Raw genomic sequence first — 12,470 nt, forward strand, 5'->3', positions numbered from 1 at the left:
CCGCCCCAGAATCTCTGCCCCATCCAACTGCCCCCTGTCCCCTGACTGCCCCCCGGGACTCCCTACCCAACCCCTGCACCGCCGCACATGCGCCGCCGCCACCGCCCCCTTACCATGCTGCTCAGAGCGGCAGGAGCGCACAACTCCGCTGCCCGCACAGCAGCATGACTGCGGGGGAGGGGCCAGAGCTAGCCTCCCCGGCCCAGACCTTAAGGTTTGCCTACCTCTGTCTTATACCTGCCATCTCATAGGGCCCCTGTTTTGTGGAGGTTTAAAAACATTCTCTTAGGTAAAAGCTAATCAGTAAAAAAAACAAATCAAAAGTCACTACTCAACTATTATTTCCATTTAGATTCACTGATCCTTTCATTCATACCATCTTTTCAAAGTTTATTTAATGTGTCTATACTGTAAATATAAAAAGAAAATGGTAGTTTCAGTTTCAGTGTAGAATACCTAGCTTTCAGTTTAAGGAATGCATAATCTGGTTTGTTAATTCATGGTGGTTGTACGATCTATAGAATAGGGATAGCTGTAACGTTAAAGAAGTAATTATACCTACAGCATACTGTCAGGGAACAAATACTTTGGAATATTAAACATTTCTTTTAAATCAGAATAGCATATAGAGCCTCTGGAGAAAACATAATTAAACAGAGCAGACTTTATTAAGGGTACGTCTACACTACAGCAGCGTACCTATGGCACTTCTGCTGTGATGCTGAAGTGTAGACATTTCCTATATCAGTGGATGGGAGTTTTCTGTCAATGTAGGTAATCCACCTCTCTGAGAGGCAGTAACTAGGTCAACAGAAGAATTCTTTCGCTGACCTAGTTGCAGCTATAACGGGGGTAAACCCAACTACACAGCAGAGGGTATGAAATTTTTCACAGCCCTGAGAGATGTAGCTAGATCAACCTAAATTTTAGATGTAGACAGGCCAGAGGAGGAGTGTAGGACTGAAAAGGTTCAAATTTTCTGTGCATACACTGACAACTGTTTTCAAGTGTTACTTGATTTCAAGTGTTACTTCAAGTGAATCAAACAAATTAAATACCAGTCAGTCATTTCACACCCATTTATTATTTATTTAGTGCAGTTGGTTTGTGCATGCCACATGAGCCATATTTATAGCTGTTTAACTCCAAGGTTTGCTTTCTATTTGGGATTTATACCTCCAGTATTTTTCCCCCTCCTTCTTAGAAATATTATACTCTTGCCTCAAGCTAATCCATCTCTCTTGAAAACAAAGCCTGAGTTTAACAGCTTTGCCTCTTCGAGGCCTAATGATAGATGTCAAAAAAAACCCTGAACAATTAGGGTTTTGTTCAGTTAAACACCAAGGCTTACTGCAATGTTTGTGTTATGCAACTTTCCTGTTCAACTTTTATAAAGGAGTCATAGTACTATATGTAAGGAGCTTCAAAATAAAATTCCTATGTCACACCACCTCATATTACAAGGTAAAATGATTAAGGAACCTTTGCATGCCAAAAATTATCAGTGCATTTGAGTTTCCTGTAGATAAGATGCACAAACAAGTTCTCCAGTGGAATTTATTATGAACTTTTAAAATCAACTTTATGGGTTTCAAGGAGTTGTGGTTTTGATCAATGCCATAATGGTGCATTATCTTGTACCAAATTATTAATCTATTTACTACTTGTCATATTCATCAAAGTGACGTGCTGTGCTGAAGTGTAAGGAAGGAATGTGTACAGGATTTTTTATTTTAAATGTATAGTTCATGTATAGAGTGCTGAAAGGCAACAGAAGTAGAGCAAAGCAATTTTTCGACAAACATTTTTCAGCAAAAAAATGCATTTTTCAGGGTTCCAAAACTATTCATAAATTCAGGTCAAATTCGACATATGTTTTGAGCCAAGAAAAAAAACCTGAAAGTCAAAACATTTCATTTCAGCAATTGTTTCATTTTGACTTTTTCCTTTTTCAAAATAGTATTTTGAATTCAAGTCTGGCCAATTAACCCACCCCACACACACGGTGGAAGACACCTGAAAATGGCCAAATTCACCAAAACATTTTGGTCAACCCAAAATGAATAAAAATACTGAAAAAAAAAATTGTGTTTCAAATTGACCCAAAACATTTCAGTTGACGTGGAACCAAATTTTTAAATTTAAAATAGAAAGTTTTGGTTTGAAACAAACTAGATGTTTTTTTTTTTTTCGTATTTGGTCCCAGAACTGAAAATCCATTATTCACTCAGCTCTAGACAGAAGAAAGTATAAATCAGGAAAATTAGACTTTCAGTTTGGAGTGACTGAAGAGACTTGTCTGATCCAAAATCCATTGGGCTTTAGATCAGTCCCCTAGTGCTAACCTTCCATCGGCCACTTCCTAAAAAAAATTAAGATTAAAATATTAATTGGAGAAAACACCTCAAAAATGAACAGCATGTACACTTGCAGAGTAACCCACGGTTGTGCAGTTAGGACATTTAGGCTATGCCTTCACTGCAGAGAAAACTCCTCTCAAGTTAAAAAGAGAATGGCCATCCTGCAAAAAGACATTTGAACTACATACACAGCAATATACCTACACAGCAATCGCAGCTCATATAGATATACATGAGCTAGCTTTAATCTAGCTAACACAGATACTGGAGCACCGAAGTCTGCTGCTGCTATTTCACCATGGGATGTACTTGCCCACCCAGAACCCTCATAATTACCCTAACAGAGTATGCCATACAGCAAAAAGGACTTTTTTGTCAATATAACTGCATCAAGACTAGGGCTTTTGCCAGCACAACCATGTCAGGGGATGGGAGGGAATTGCACCTCTGACTAACATAGATATGGGGGCAAAAGTTTAAGTGTAGACCGGGCCTAAAATCATTATTTAAAACAATTTAGTGAAACCAGTGAAACCCCTGATGTGGGCACTCTTACCCCTTTCTAAAAATAGAAATAAGATGACTCAAAATAAACCAACTCTTAATCAATTTACAATGAACCAAAGTAAGCTGGGTTCAGACTGAAATGAGTGTCTATACTGCTTTAACTGAATCTTTAATAAAAAATAATTTTTTTTTTAAAATCACAAGTTAAACGAATTCTCAACTTTCTTTCAACAGGCAGTGTAACCTGGATAGAGCACTAGACTGGGACTCTGGAAACCTGAGTTTCGTTCATAGTTCTGTGACTGGGTACCATTGGGCATGTCATTTCCCTTTCTGTGCCTCAGTTTTCCTCCCATATTTGAAATACAGATAATACTTATCTCCTTTGTTTTCAGACCTACTTATAAAAAACACTCTATAAGAGCTAGGAATTATGATTTCTTGTGTAGACAAGGCTCAGCTGTCAAAAGCTCACAGCAGCAAATCCAATCTCAAGCAACTCTTCTTGTGTGAAAGTCTATGATGAACTGAGCAGACAGGAGAGACCTGAGACAGGCTATTTACTCTTGGGTAAGTTACTCCCTCCTGCCTCTGGTCAGCACCAGAAAGAACCTTCAGATAATGGAAATTTTGAACATTTGAGTATGTAACAGCATATGTCATCCCCTCGCACCCCTTTTGCAGCCCAGTCTGGGAATGTGGACATGCCCTGCCTTAATTTCTCTCAGTTGGGGCAGTAATAGGTTCACTTGAACAGTCCAGGGTAAGGCGAAGCCAACACACATTAACAAAACAGCCTATCCTGTTTTAATAAGATTTCAGGAGAGGAGCAATGACAATAAATACTTCATCGGGTCCTCACCTCAGGACCCTGGTTCAGAGCTCCCAGACTTAAAGTCCACAAAACAAAATCCCTGAGTGTGATTAGGCAAGTCTCCTGGAAACAGAGAGAAATCACCATTCACTGCACCTTGCATGGCCTCTACTCCCCTCTCACTCGCTCAGCTTCCTGTTCGGCATTCTGGTGGCACTGGGGGAATATCAACCACTGTAGGCTCTTCAGACCTAGGTTCTAGATCCCAGCTTCTTAAGCATACCGAGTGCTCTTCCTGTTTAAATAGCTCAGCTCTAGGGTAGGGCACAGCATCCTTGATTACACCCCAGAGTGTTCCGGCCTGTCCCTTAAAGGGGTAGTACATTCCTTCACAAAGTGTTTCTTTTGTTTTCCTTCTTTCCTTGCCCCAGGTTAAGCAGGAGGTAACTGTGGGAGCAGGAAGGCAGGAGGACAAGAGATGATGTAAGAGGGAACCTTTATCCCGGGTTACCATAAGGAATTGACAAGTCATGGTTACAGTGGTAGCAACAAGGTCAACTAGGTAGAGTTTATATTTTTAAAAATGGAACTAACAATAGCCAAGTAGAGTGGAAATTGTAGATACTTTGTCATAATAAATTTTTTAAACGGAATTACCAAAATTTTGCCAGTGATCACGCTCATCGTTTTGCTTATATAAAATATTCCTTTCCCTTATCCTTCCATTTCTTGTCTTTTTAGATTGTAAGATCTTCAGGTCAGTGCCTTTGTCTGTTTGTTTTGTGAGTCATCTATTGTACCTTCAAGGAGGTACAGATAATAAGTAATCAATTATTACAATTTTTCTCCTATAGATTTGTGCAGTTGAGAGATCATCCATATCTTCATGCAATTTCTCAACATTCTTGTCCTTTAAAAATAATACAATTTTTATCATAGTACTTGATAGAAATTTTTCAAAAACATTCTAAAATGTGTTATGTTGCATGAGAACTGTGTGTGCTGTGGGCTTATCTATGCTGGGAAAAAAGGTGTATTTTTTCCCAGCATAGATAAGCCCAACGTATTAAAGTCCCAATGAAGACAAGACAGTTGTAGTGCTAAAAGGTGTTATCTGGTCAAGATAAATTCTAGACTCCCCCATAAGTTTTACCTTGACCAGCTGACATGTTAAAACTATGATTGCCTTTTCTTCATTAGGACTTTAGCATATGTTAACTCATGTTTAAAAATATACCTTTTTGCCTAGTGTAGACATATACCTTTTACATACAAACAGGCTAACACTAGGGATGGTCTTCTTCACTCAAGAGTACACAGATTATTCGCAGGGGACTCAAAGCAGAAGTTGGAAGATTCACCAGAACAACATATGCATGCAAGATATTTTCATTAGTTGTTTTATATTCTCCTCCCTATCCTAGTCAGTATACAGTCCATTATTCTCTATTGCTGTAATTTGTTTTTCTTTACTTCTGTGAGGGTTATTCACAAATGGCAAAGGGACAGTGTAACTTTAAGCTAAAGTTTGGGTTCAGTTTTTTAAAAACTGTATTTTTGCATAGTTCTGAGAATTCCAATGAAAACCAGTCTGCTGGTTTTTAAATTTAACTGTTACTCCTGCAGTACTGGACTTCCAGAAACAATGGGATTTTGCTATGCAGAGGTTCTTACACTTATTTTCATAGTGTGGACCACATCTGCATAGAGATTTTCCAGTGAACTGCCTCCATAACCTTTCACAAACACTGACAGTTACTTTTCTATGTAAGTAATATGAAGCAGCAATGTATTCTATCTGTCTTTAAGTATGATTTAGCAGCTGGATAAAAAGACAGCACCATGTGACATATTTGCTCTCCCCAGACCACCAGCAAGTGCTCCATGGACTGCAATTTCAGAGCCACTGACTGTTAGCATATAGGAATCAGAAAGTTGAACTGACTAACCAGCCCAGTCTAGTTTCACTGAACAAACTCAGTGAGTTGAAAAACAAACAACATAAATCAAAGTACCTCATTTTGAATGAGCCAAGATATATATCTATTTTATTTTGACTGTCATTTCAGTGAAACAGAGCTTTCTCATGCGAAGACACCCTTCTGCAATGATACAGGTGACTCCTTCCAGTTTTTACCTACAGATGGAAGTTGACCATTTTCTCCTCCACAGATCAGACTGATGGTTACCTCCCCTGCCAGGAAAACAATGTTGTCCTTCTCATGCTGGTCTACGCTCCAGAGGTAGGTCAGTTTAACTACATCAATCAAGACTTTGAAAAATGTTGTGCCCTTTACAATGTAATTAAGCCAACCTAAGTCCCACTGCAGACACCACTAGGTCAACGGAACAATTCTTCCATCAACCTAGCTACCATCTCTTGGAGAAGTGGATTTACTACAGCAATAGAAGAACCCCCTGTGCTTCTGTACTATTTTTAGTGCAGACATACTCTTGGAGTCCAATTCCTCTATTACGGTTCCAGTCCCAAACTCCATGCCATCTACCTGTGAGTTAACAATCATTCCTCTTCAATTCCTGTGCCCCAGTTCCAGAGCCTCCACACCTATGGCAGTTCTTCATGTTTCTTGTGACTCTTTTTCCATAGTTCACAATTCAAGGCTTCTGCAAGAGGGCTCCCCACAATGTTACACCTCCAGGCCTCCATTGCCTGCAAGTACTACCTTTGCTGAGCAGTTTCTCATAAGAACCTCCCTCTACAAAAATATAACCCTCTTTTTTCTGGGCTCAGCCTGGCCCAACTGGGCTGATTCTCCCACTTTGCCCAGAGGGAGACATGAGCCTTCTACTTAGTAGGTTCCCCCAACAGTCCAATTCTCTCAAACGGCTCTCAACCACAGCACTCTCCTATTAGCTCTCTACACTGTTACCTCAACTTCTGCTCTCTCAGGTGTTATACAGGCAACTCCCTACAGTTTCTCCCTACTCCCCTTTCTCAACTGCTGCCTGATTCTTTACAGAAGCCAGGTGCCCTCTATCAGAGCCCACTGCAAAGCAACTAACTAGTCATAGGTTGAACTTAAAAGGGCCAGTCACCCTTGCACACAGTTTATTAGCAAACAAGAGGAAGATTTTGTTTCTTTCTGCAAAATGCTCCACGCTGCACTCTGAATGCACTGACTTAAATGAGAACTTTGCCTGGGTAAGGAGTGCACTCTCATGCAAATCCTCTTGCCACTGCCCAGCCTGGGTAATCAGGCCACATTGTGATGGGGACCCTGAGTACCCTGCTAGACTCCTCCCACCAAAGACAACAGAGCAACAGATGAGCAGCTCTAGGGCTAGTGGCCAATATTGCAACCTCAAGGCAGAAGAAACCAGAGGAGAAGCAGGTGAATCGGTGTAGTCATGGATCCACCAGCCCTGTAGCTGCTGCTGCTCCTTGAAATCCCCTTGCATGTGGTGGCACAGGGGAGTACAGCTTGCCGCTGTAGTCCCTGTGTGGTGCTCCTGAACCTCACACAAGCAGACACAAGTATTCAAGGCCTTTCATGGCCACAGGGAAGGTAGTCAGCATTTGCCTACTAGCACTTAATCCTCTAGTGTAAACTCAAGCAGTACCACTGATTCAGTGGGCCCAACCATGGTGGTAGTAAACACTGCATGTCTACACATGGAGTTGTTCCTGATTAACTGTTCCTACTTAACTCCATGTGTTAACACTCCTATTCCACAAAATGAGTGTCTTTTCCTGTTTAGCTTAACCCAGTAGTTTAACTCCTAACATTTTTATTCGCTTGCAATGATCATATTATTATAAATGACTATTAACCATTCACACTACTATAAGTGCTTGAATTTGATCGTGGTTCTCTGCATGTGAATTATATCCTTTAGCAATACCGGAAACCTTCCATTTAAATTAATTAGGGTGCTGGGATAAGTAAATGATAATTATTTCTCATTATTAGAATGTTTCTGATGTCCTAATATTTAGACATTTTCTTTTAAAATGACCTTTTTTATATTATTCCCCCTCAGAAATTTGAAATGTTTTAGATATTTGACATTAAGACTTTTCATTTTGTTTTTCATATTTAATTATTTTTTTTCATTTACAACTCCAAAAGAAACATCTGTCTCAAACATATAAAGTCAAATCACTAGTTCACTTTTGTTTTAGAATCTTCGTGACAGATGAAGAAAGGTGGTGGTAGTAAGTTAAAAGCAACTTAACAGGAATTACTGTTCCTCCAGTCTTTAGTGGAGTTTTCACTAAATCCTGCTACTCATTTGTGGATAAGTAAAGGTGAACAGGAGGCCAGGAACCATTGTTTCCAAATACTAAAATTGGTATTTTAGTCTGGATGAAAACCTGCATCTCTATGTGCATTTTTAAATGATCAGAATGAAATGGAATATGAGACAGAGAACAGTGTTTTGAGTAAGGTTAACCTTACTCAACCTTTAGTGCTGTAAGTAAGAGTACCTTGACAGCAGCAGAGGTAGAATGGAGTGCTTTTCCCTGCTGCTGGAGCCTTTCACTGCAGGGAGGAAAGACTCTGGCAGGCAGGAGGCAGAGGGAAAAGTCTGACCCTTTCCCAGTGCCTCCCCTCTGCCAGAGCCTTTCCCTGCTGAGGGGAAAGGTTCCAGCAATGGGGAGCTGACAGAGCCTTTCCTCACTGCGGGAGTATTGGAAGGGGCCTAGTATCAGGGAGCTGCCGGAGACTTTCCCAGCAGCTTGCCTGCTGACAGAGATTTTCCCCACTACCAGAGTCTTTTTCTGTGGTGAGGAAAGGCTCCAGCAGTGGGAAGACAGTGGGACACTACACTGCTAAGAAGAGCAGTGTAGACAGGGATGCACAGATTGGGCAAATAGAGAAGCATGTAGGTTATGTACTCGAGTACAGACCCACAACCTTCAGGCATGCCTTTACTCACCTAAGCTGCACCTCACTGTCTTTGCTGCTATTTATATCCATGCTAGGTAGACTATATATGTATGTACGCTACACACTGCCAAAAGAAGGGTGCAGTGTAGATGCACTCATAGAGCAGAGATATTTCAATGTGTACATGAGGGGGCTAGCACCAATGGCAGGCACAATACAGCTGGGGTAAAGGCATGTTTTTTCTAGAGGTTGGAACAGGTCTGTTTGCTGATATAGTCAAAAGGAGGTGTGAAAATGGTGTATTGTTGTAACATTAATTTTACAAATGTGTTGATTGAGTTATATATACACTTGTGAACTGTATAATGTACATCTGTAAAATGATACAACTTTTCTGCGTGAGGGCAGGGAATTGCCTTCCAATACTACTTTGGTACTGCGTTAGAGCATGATTCTGAACTAAATAGGAGTTTGGGGTACGAAGCAAATGTGGGACTGGGCCCTTCCGAAAGGAATGGGTAGGCTTGTCACAGAAAATTTAGAAAACAAAACAGGGTGAAAATCAAGAGTTTTACAACTCAGGCAGATCAAGGAAGATGGTGCTGAGAGGAAAGAGTTGGGAAAGCCTTAATATGAATTGCTTTTCCTCTATTGCTCATAGAGTTTATGGTAAGGCTTGCAAGCCCTTGTACTTCACAAATGTATTAAAACTGCTTTACGTGCTTGTCCCAAAACTGTTCTTACTTCTATCATTTCATTAAACTAAAAGTGTCATAAAGTAGACAGGCAAAAATATATATGAATTGCTTGATTTACATTATAATTTTTATCTGTGCTTATTCTGTGTTGTTTATGACAAAGAATCATAACAGCTATTGCATTAGAAAAGAACGCTAAGACCTTTTCAAATGTCAAAAGGTTCCCAAAACACACCTCATTAAGCCTGTTTTAGGCTTGTTTTAAATATTCCTTCCATAAATTCATTTCATTCTTGTATATTTTAATAACACCTTTAAGTTTTGAAACTGCTGCATGGCTCTTAAAACTACAAACTCCATCATGATGAATGTAAATCTTTCAAGGGTGGATACATTTTCTGCAGTATTCACAATCATAAATCCTATTTTTCTAAAGTAACTTGAAGTATAAATCATCAAGTATTACCGTTATCATCTATTTCAGATTGTACAGTAATATACAGGAAATTTAGGCACATTTACACTGTTTGCAAAATATCAAAACAATTTTACCTTATTCTAAAGAGCCAAAACTAGTCAGTCATTCTAGGCTTATTTCAGTGTCTTACAAGCTTTTGGGAGTCGAAGTCACTCAACCACTTAGTCATAAAAAAATAAAAACTCACATCTTCCCGAAATTAGGGGTATAAGAGTCTCATATGAGGATTCAAATTAGCATCAGGAAATGCATCTTTAGTTTTCCTATCACTGCATCATCCAAATACTTCTAAAATAGCTACATCTGGCCCATTCCTATTATTTAACCAAATGTCTTATTACACCAGGAAAGCACACCTTAAAACAAAATCCCTACAGGTTACAATGACTGAAAAAACCACTTAATACTGTGGATACAGACATGAGCTCTTCCACCTGTGCAGTGGGTAGCAAAACATCTCCCACTGTGACACCCCAGTGTAGGTTTTAATTACCCAGTTAACCTTAACGAGCATATAATTTCCTATTCACCTTCCACCGGCCTAGAAATTATTTTTGTCAGCTCTTGAACTTTCATGAAAACCTCGCTGTTTTATTAACATTGTCGCTGGATAGAGCACTGCAAAGCACAGTGACAGCCGCTGCTGGAGACGAAGGGAGGCAGTCAGGAAGATTTCCCTCCCAGTACAAGTTATATTATTAAAAGAAACTTCTCATTATGTATCTGCTCTCCAAAGAAATAAAAATGCGTTGGGGAATAATCGTCTCCAGCAACAGATCCTCATGCCCTGCACGCACACACACACACATACACACACCCCTCCCTCCACACCATCAGCACCACCCTAACATTAAAGAGCCATGCAACTAGCCCACCAGGCTTGACCCAACCAAGAGCTGAAGTTCTGACAGCCCAGTGAAATGGTCCTAAAAATCCAGCTGGCGTGGGAGAGCCAAGGGACCGCCTGCCCGGGCACGGATGGAGAGGGGGCCCCAGGGAAGAGCTAGCCCTTGGCTCGCAAGACTGGTGGATCAGAGGCTTTTGCAACCTGGCTAACAGGAGCCACCCAGCACTGAGTCGCCGCCGCTCCCTGGCATTGATGCCACTCACCTTCCCTGCCGCTGCCTCTTACCGCTCCGCTCCCGGGCTCCAACTTCCAGCCCTTCCCCAAACTGCCATCTTCCAAGGGCGCGGGAGGGGAAGGGAAAGTTGCCGCGGCTGCTGGAGGCTAGCTGGCCATGGCCCGGGCGGCGCGCAGGCAGCAGCCGGGGTGGCTCTGTGTGTGCTGGGCTGAGGGGCGGCAGCGCGCGGCGAGGGAGGGAGGGAGGGAGGGAGGCAGCCGCGGCTGCAACCAGCGAGGGGCTGAGCGACGCGAGCACAGCCCGTGGCGACACAAGGAGGATTTGCTAAAAATAGCCCCTCGCTACCGGGAGGAGGAGAGGCCGGCGGGCTGAGCCAACCCGCCCCGCCGCTGGGGGGGCGAGCGCACGGACGGGGAGGGGAGGGGGAGAGGTCGGGGAGCCCGGCCCGGAGGTGATGGTCCAAGAGCGGGGGGAGGGAAGAGGCGCCCTCGGGGGCTAGGGCTATGCAGAGGGGGCGGCTGCCCGGCGCCTGGCTTTCTTGCCACGGGAGCTGGGTCCCCGGGTCGTGCAGCCCTGGCTAAAGCCCTGGAGTTGGGGGCGGGGGAGGAGCTTGTTCTGCAGGGGTCCTTGGCTGGAGGCACAGCCCAGTGTAGCAGGCTGCTCCCCAAGTACAGTGCCCCGTCCCTCCCATAGCCCCTAGGGTTTGGGCCTGACTGGCCCTGCGCTTTGCAGCGCCCAGGGGACAGCCACGGGTACCTAAGGAAAGCGGCCTGGCTGAGGGCAGGTGCACTGGGAGTGGAGCCCCTCCTTTGGGATATCATCCCATCTTCCTTCCCACTAGACCCTGTAACGGAAAGGGAGGGCGCTGACTCAAGTGCCACAAAGTTCTCATTGACCTCCCCTGGGAACCTGATTTACCTTGGCTTTTTGTTGTGGTGTTTTTTTAAACCCGACCCTCTCTTTGGTGAAGTCTGTCGCTCCATTACCCGCTGGCTTTGTCTATGCTGCGCTTTCTCTTCATGTATGTCTTGGTGGTGGTACCCACCGTGAGAGCGCTAATGTAAAGTAGGCACCAGCAGCCTCCCTGCTTTCCCCTACTGCCTTATGTCGACCTGCACTTTGCAGGATTACATGGGATGATTTGCAACGCTGCAGCTGGCCCCCATTAGCACTTTGACCAGTGCTGCAACCGGTGGAGCTGCGACAGTGGGACGTTTTAGGGATAGAGTGTAATGAAGACACCAGTTGCCAAAGAAGAAGTCACCTCCTGGGTGGCATCTTCCATTGGTTCTATCCGTCTCTGACTTTCTAGTTCTGGAAGAAGCACCCATTTTAGCCAGCTACTTTGCCTTCCACTACAGAGTAGATAACTTCACTCCCTTGGGCCTTTATGCCTGCAGACCTTTTCACCTCCCAATTTTGCCTCCTTTTCTCAGGCTCAACTTTATTCTTTCTGCCAGAGTGGTATGTTTGGAACAGTCTTACTATTTTCATCCACAAGATGCCCCTCTTCCTCAAAAACTTTTCTTAAATCTCTCCTTTTCTAATAATTAATAATCCCCACAGCCTCCCTCTCCTAAAATATTGTCCTATATATTGTTTTATATGCACTAGGAGCTCTTCAGGGGAGGGAATGTGTTTTATTTATGTTTATATCTTAGCCTCCCTTTTGCTTAGA

At 42.7% G+C, this 12,470-nt stretch overlaps 1 protein-coding gene across 4 annotated transcripts in view; it reads right to left on the reverse strand.

Annotated features, from left to right (window-relative positions):
* HDAC9 (histone deacetylase 9) overlaps positions 1-11,162 on the reverse strand; it is a 686,372-nt gene extending 675,210 nt beyond the window's left edge. For 2 of the 4 annotated variants that reach the window (XM_043541108.1, XM_043541103.1), the window contains exon 1: positions 10,821-11,070. The gene's annotated coding sequence lies outside the window, so the exon portion shown is untranslated. Of the gene's footprint in view, positions 1-10,820 lie in introns of all 4 variants that reach the window. The other 2 variants (XM_043541104.1, XM_043541102.1) reach the window with 2 other exon arrangements.
* Positions 11,163-12,470: the final 1,308 nt, after the last annotated feature.

Source organism: Chelonia mydas, chromosome 2, assembly GCF_015237465.2.
Source record: "Chelonia mydas isolate rCheMyd1 chromosome 2, rCheMyd1.pri.v2, whole genome shotgun sequence".
NCBI lineage: Eukaryota > Metazoa > Chordata > Testudines > Cheloniidae > Chelonia > Chelonia mydas.